At 50.0% G+C, this 6,039-nt stretch overlaps 1 protein-coding gene across 1 annotated transcript in view; it reads right to left on the bottom strand.

Annotated features, from left to right (window-relative positions):
* midn (midnolin) overlaps window positions 1-6,039 on the bottom strand; it is a 28,493-nt gene that overhangs the window by 5,391 nt on the left and 17,063 nt on the right. The gene's annotated exons all lie outside the window — the stretch shown is intronic.

The following is a 6,039-nucleotide window of genomic DNA, read 5'->3' as shown; positions in this document are numbered from 1 at the left end:
CTCCCTAATCTCCTTGCTGTGTTGCTGGGCTGCCTCAAAGGCAAGGAAAACTGATGAACGCATCGATTATTCATAGATCAACCTTCTTTCTCTTCTCCTTTTCTCGCTTTCTCCGCAGTGATCGGTGTGTTTACAGGGCCTGGTTCAAAGTCTTCGGAAGAGCAGAGTTTTGGGGATGGAAAAATGTGGCTGGCACAGGGTTGATTGGTGTGATTGGCAGGCGGGGAGTGGTAAAAGAGAGATGGGGGGGGGAAAGACTGGTGTGACTTCCTCACTGTGCCCTTGACCTGTCTTGCTCTGTGATATCTTCCTCTGGCGTGATTCTAAGAAAAGATCCGTTGTTGGCTTCATCTGTCTTTTCTGTGTCACGCAGGGTCGTATATGCACATGGGTTCTCATCTCTCTTCTCTCTCTTCTCTCTCATTCATTCCCTATGTGTCTTACCATCTCTCTCTGGGTCCTCCAAGGTTATTGTGCTCAGTCAAAGCCCTAGTCTCTGCATTTAGGCTCAGGCCAGTCTGTGTTGTATCTCGTGTGTGTTCGTTGTGTGTGTGTGGTTGTATATCTGTTTCTTCTTAGCCAGCCCTAAATAATAGCCTACTGGTCATAACATAGCTGGGATCCTCCGACACGGGCGGCCAGCTGTGTCCGCGCCGCCGCCCAGGGGCTCCGTAGTGAGCTGTGAATGGCGCACACATACGACCACACCACAGCACACACACAGACATACGCGCAGACGCAAGTTTGGGTGTTGCTCCAAGCACATTCTCCAGAGGCTGCTTGCCCAAGCCAAAGGATACGACCTACACCCATCAAACTGGCGCATTTAGCACTGTGTGTGTTGTGTGTGTGTGTGGTTTGTGTGTGTTGTGTGTGTTGGTGTGTTTGTTTGTTCGCTATATATTTGGTGAGTTGTCTTGAGTGACTATGGAAAATAAGAAAGGACTTAAACTAGAGACACTGGAGAAATTGTAGCTGGGACAAAAGGCAGATTTTGTTAAGTTAGGCATGTGTTGGCTTTGTGCGTTTTCATTGCTTTTTGTACACGCCATATTTCAGACAACAGCAGCAGGGGGCGGTTTCGGCTGGTGCTAGTCAGCAGCAGGGGAATAGGAAAGGGAGGAACCGTGAGGGGGAAGCAAAGCTTAGGGCAACGTTATGGATGTCAGCATGGAGGCCGAGGGCGCGAACAATGGCTTAATTGTAGGAGAACGCCCGGCTCCTTTGGTATACCCCTGTTCTCGTAGCGATGACATGGCTGGGCCGCTCGAGCACAGGAAAAAAACGCACAGGCGGCATCTGGATGGCAGCACACAATACGTTTTGTATCGGACAGAACATATTTGGCAGGAAGTGGAAAACCCGCGCAAGTGCTGTTCTGATGTGGCTGAGTGTATTGAAGAAGTATTCTTTTCTGTTTAACTCGGTGCAGCCTATTCACATCCTTTCTGGCTCTCAAGGGCGGCGCAAGCACGGAGGCTGCGTTGACGGCAGTTTAGTTCTTTAGTATGCGCTGAGCCGAGAAGCATGTGGGTGAATATTTATAGGCTGGAAAAAACGGCTCTGCGACTGCTTCGATCCATAAGCAAAATGAGGGAAAGAGGTAATTAAGCCCAGCCAACAGAGTCGCGGAATTCATTCGCGATGGGGGGAAGAGGCAGGAGGAGGGCCAGAATGCGATTCGGAAACTGCCAACCTAGCGGCTGATCCTTTAGGCCTCCCAGCCGCTCTTGCCTCCGCCCTGTTTTCTACTACCCCCGCCCCCCCCTTGCCCCTGGGGGAGGAATTTCCTTAAGCCCACACCGCCACCCCGCCTCGTCGCTCTAGCTGAGTTGGCCGCTCCTGCTTCTCCTTCTTCAACAGCTGCCGCCCAGCCTAAGGGCAGTCTCTGGGGAGACTGGGCAGAGGCTGGAGGAGGGGGAGGATGGGGGGGATGTGTGCGTGGTGTGAGGTGAAAGGGGTTGGGGGGAAAGACGGGGAGTGGGGGGTGGCAATGAGCTTGAGAGTCGGGAAAAGGGCTACAGCCCATAATATGGATACGGGCAGTACAATCTCTCGCGCTGTCTCTCTCTCGTTAATGTTCCAATTGGCTTGGCATTTCTATTGAAGCCAACTAGTGTCTGGGCGCGCGAGATGGATGACTGGCACTAGAGCTAGAGTTTAAATCATAGGTCTTTTATTTTGCCATCGATCCACGTTAGGCTAACCTGGCGGCTGTTGCTGCTGTTGGCTGGTTGTGTGGTGGCATCATTGTGAGGCGTGTGAGCGTTTGTTGTGTGGTGTGTGGTGTGTGTGTGTGTGTGTGTGTTGTGTGGCAGTGGCACGGGCCAACACACTGTGTATGTTTTGTGTTTGAATAATGATGTACTCATGCGAATTTGAGGCGTCCGTGTCCTGTTGTGTGTGTGTGTTTGTGTGTGTGTGTGTGTTGTTGTGTGTGTTGTGTGTGTGTGTGTGTGTGCTGTGTGTCTGTGTGTGTGGGTTTCGTGTGTTTGTGTGTTCCTGTTGTGTTTGTTGTCTGTGTCACACGGGAGGGAGGGAGGGTGGGAGGAGTGGGTGGGAGGACGAGGAGAGGCAGAGGATGGAGGTAGAGAGAAAGGGAGGAGGGCTGCAGTGTGCCGGACGCACGGGGAGATTAAAGGAGCTTCTCCTTTTATTGATTGAATAAAGATTGGCCTTCATTTGCAGTTGTCTTAGTGCTGTTGTTTGTTTGTTTGCCTTGATAAGTCTTGTGATCTTGCAGAGAGAACATTGTGTTTGCTCAGCATCCAAGGAACCAGGGGAAAGAGGGAGGGGTGGACAGAGAGAAAGAGAAAGAGAGTAAGAAGGGGAGAGAAAATCACATTGCAGCAAAGTCAGCCTTGTTGCTGTATTATCTGGACAGGTTCTATCCCTCCCTAACATTGGGACATATTATGAATGTACCACTAAACATGAAGCATGTTGTGATTATTAGAAGAGTTTACTTATTTAACAATCACTCCACATCTCTCTGACCAATCAAAAGCGTTTAAGGACCAGTAGCTCAATGTCAACAGGTAAACATCTCCATGAGGAAGCAGTCCGGGACCTTTCTGGAAAGAAAACGAGCTATCAAGTTCATCACTTGACAAAAAATAAATGTTTAGACCGACTGATCAGTCACAAACTGAAGCAACCAATCAAATCCGAGCTAATATGAGCACTTTGACAGCCAGTGAAAGGGCACCGACAGCCCTGCAGGGACACAAGCTCTTCAATGACTTTTAGACTTCATTTGCATTCTCTCTCTCCCTCTCGCTCTCCTTGTCGACAATGAAAGGGCACCTGATGTGCTTGGCTGGCTTTGCTAGATAGCTCTGTGCTGTGCTGCGTCGCTGGGGCCTTCGTGGAGTTACCGGTACACGTGTGTCCCACCAAACCTCTGTGTGTGACGACAGAAGAGGAAAGCCTACCAGTGGATAATGTGTGGCGCCTCGGGCCAAGCAGGTCAGAGCTTAAATACAGGACTCAGTGAGGTTTAGGGCAAAGGATCTTTCTCTGTGTCTCCCTCCCTCCTCCTTTGGCTTGCCCAAAGTCCTAGCTAGGATGAAACTAACGTGACCTGACAAACCGAACGGGAGGAGGGGGTGATGGGATGCGGAAGGGGGTGCTGGAGCAGCTTTCAGAGCTACCTTTGCCCCTGTTTTGCCCCTCTCCGTGAGTCTGTGTTGAACTAAAGCAGCTGCAGTGGGGAGTAGGACTAAAAGGCAGGCCTATAATCCCATAGCCCTCCCCTCCTTCGCCCCACAATGGCTCAGCCTGGTGCCCTGTATGCAGCCCCTGTCCCTGGCCCCTGCACAATAGGTTTGGCCGGGCAGGGGGCTGAAGGGCTAGAGGGGGGTGCCGGGGAGGTCCGCTATACTCAGTAAAGGAATTTAGCTAACAATCAGCCTGCCAGGCCATCCCAAAGCCGGCCTGTTCAAATCCAACACGAGTCCTGGGCTGACAAATCCCCACACAGCAATACCGCACTGCAAAGCCGTGCTAGTCGTCCAAGCCTTTAACCAGGCATTCGTGGTCAAGTGTGTGCACATGTGTGTGTGTTGAAGCTCTTTATTTACGCTCGTCTTCTCCCCCTCGCACATGAACTTGCAGTGGAAAGGGTAAAGGCTCTCAGGAGACAACCAAGCTATGTGACATTTTCGAGAGGCTGTTTCAACCTAGAGTTTGACTGCGCACACACATTTTGGCAGATGGGAAGTGCAGGTTATTCCGGTAACTGAATGAAGGCAGGTTTCTGTGAAGCAGTGTTAAGCCGCGGTGTTAAGTCCAGTAAGTCTTTCGTCAGGTGTCCGCTGATAAGACTGCCTGAGAGCGCTTAGTCATCGGCTTCCTTAGGACGCTATGTGGAACGGGATACAAGCAGACACGCAGCCTCTGTCCACACAAACGCACACTCATTGTCTCGGTGAGCTAAACTGTGCTTGGTTGTACGGGTTACCCATTCACAACACTTTCTGGAAGTGTACGTTGTGAGCAGGAAGTTGGACGGAGACAGGAAAGTCGGAAAAGGACATTAGACAAGCTATTCTTTCACCAGTTCTTTTTTTGTTTTTTACTTCGCCCATGGTAAATCAGTGGGCAGTTGGTAGACTGATGGACAGGATATTAACACCCAGATGATGAATGGAGGCTTAGTGTTGTGGTTTTAACAACCCCTCTCTTCCGCATCCTTCTCCTCCGCTCACTGCCCTCTACTTTTACAAAGCAAATTCTTTTCAGAGCTGCTTTTCGGAATGAGTCTATCTATTTAAAGGCCAAATGAACACAGACAACGTATTGATGCGCAACACAGACGTGGAAAGAGAGGGAGGAAGATGGATTTTACAGACAAGGCTGTTTTTGGACAGCAAACGGGGGAAACGGCAGCGTGGGCTGTTGAGTGCAGGCGAAGAGAGATGACAATAGTGGGAGAAGAGGGGAAGGGCCGGGGGAATATGTGGGTGGGGGCAGTGAAGGAAAGGTCTTCCCTGAGTTAGGAAAATAAGCTTGTGTTATTCCAACTGTTCGCTGAACGCTTGTAAGGGCACCCAGGGTGACGCAAAGGAATACTGGACATTCCCGGCGCAATCTGTATGCAGCGCAACTGAAACACTCCATTCTGTTTGCAACAGAAGGTCATGAAACAGGGGACAAAGCCAGAGTGTGACAATAGAAATGTATGCTCTTGCTTTTGCAAACAAAAAGAAAACATTAAACATGAATCACTCTACTCCAGGACCCTCCCTACCTACAATTCAACAACATTTACCAGCAGCTCACCGAAGACTAGCTCGATTTCCTCCACGGGAGATAAGGAGGCAGCAGAGGACAATGCTGTTTCTCTCAGCACAGCCAGGCTAACCTTACAACACTGACTGAATGTTATCTGTTCTGGACATCTGTCTGACACTCAACATCCTGTGTCTCTGCACGGGAAGGAGGTTTTAAAACACTCAACCACAGTCTCTAAATGGTATCATCTGAACTCCAACACCTGTCCCGGCCCAGCCCTTGGGCAGGGGTATGATGGGGTTTGTCCAGCCCCAGCCCATACATGCCCCAGCTGCAGCCCTTCTTTAAGAGGGAGGTTAAACCACCCAAAGCCTAATCTAATCTAAACATAGCCCAGCCCAGGCTTGAAGGGGTAAACCTATCTCCTTGACGCACAAAAACAAAGCCAACTCTGCTGCCTGACAAGCGAAGCCTGACTGAACAGGTCTGGAGAAGCTTGTACTGCATTACTAAAGGAGACCCCTCCTCCCATCTCTTCTTCTTCTCCTCCTCTGCCTCAAAACCCAGGAGAGGTATATGCACGACGTTTTGGTTCTTTAATCTGACTTTTCCGTTCTTGCTTTGTCAGTATTTTAAAAGATGAAAATATGTGCTTGAACCAGACGGTGATGCAAAATCATCTCAACAGAACTGATAGCTAACCATGATGTGCAATGAGAATAGAAACTGAAAAGACAAAGATGACAGCGAATTCTTTAGTAGGCTGCAATGTAAGAGCAGAGCAGTACCCCCCCCCCACCCCCC

The sequence above is a fragment of the Morone saxatilis genome, unplaced genomic scaffold (genome assembly GCF_004916995.1).
Source record: "Morone saxatilis isolate NCDOM2014 unplaced genomic scaffold, NCSU_SB_2.0 Contig12, whole genome shotgun sequence".
Classification (NCBI taxonomy): domain Eukaryota; kingdom Metazoa; phylum Chordata; class Actinopteri; family Moronidae; genus Morone; species Morone saxatilis.
This window is presented reverse-complemented; position numbering and strand designations above follow the sequence as displayed.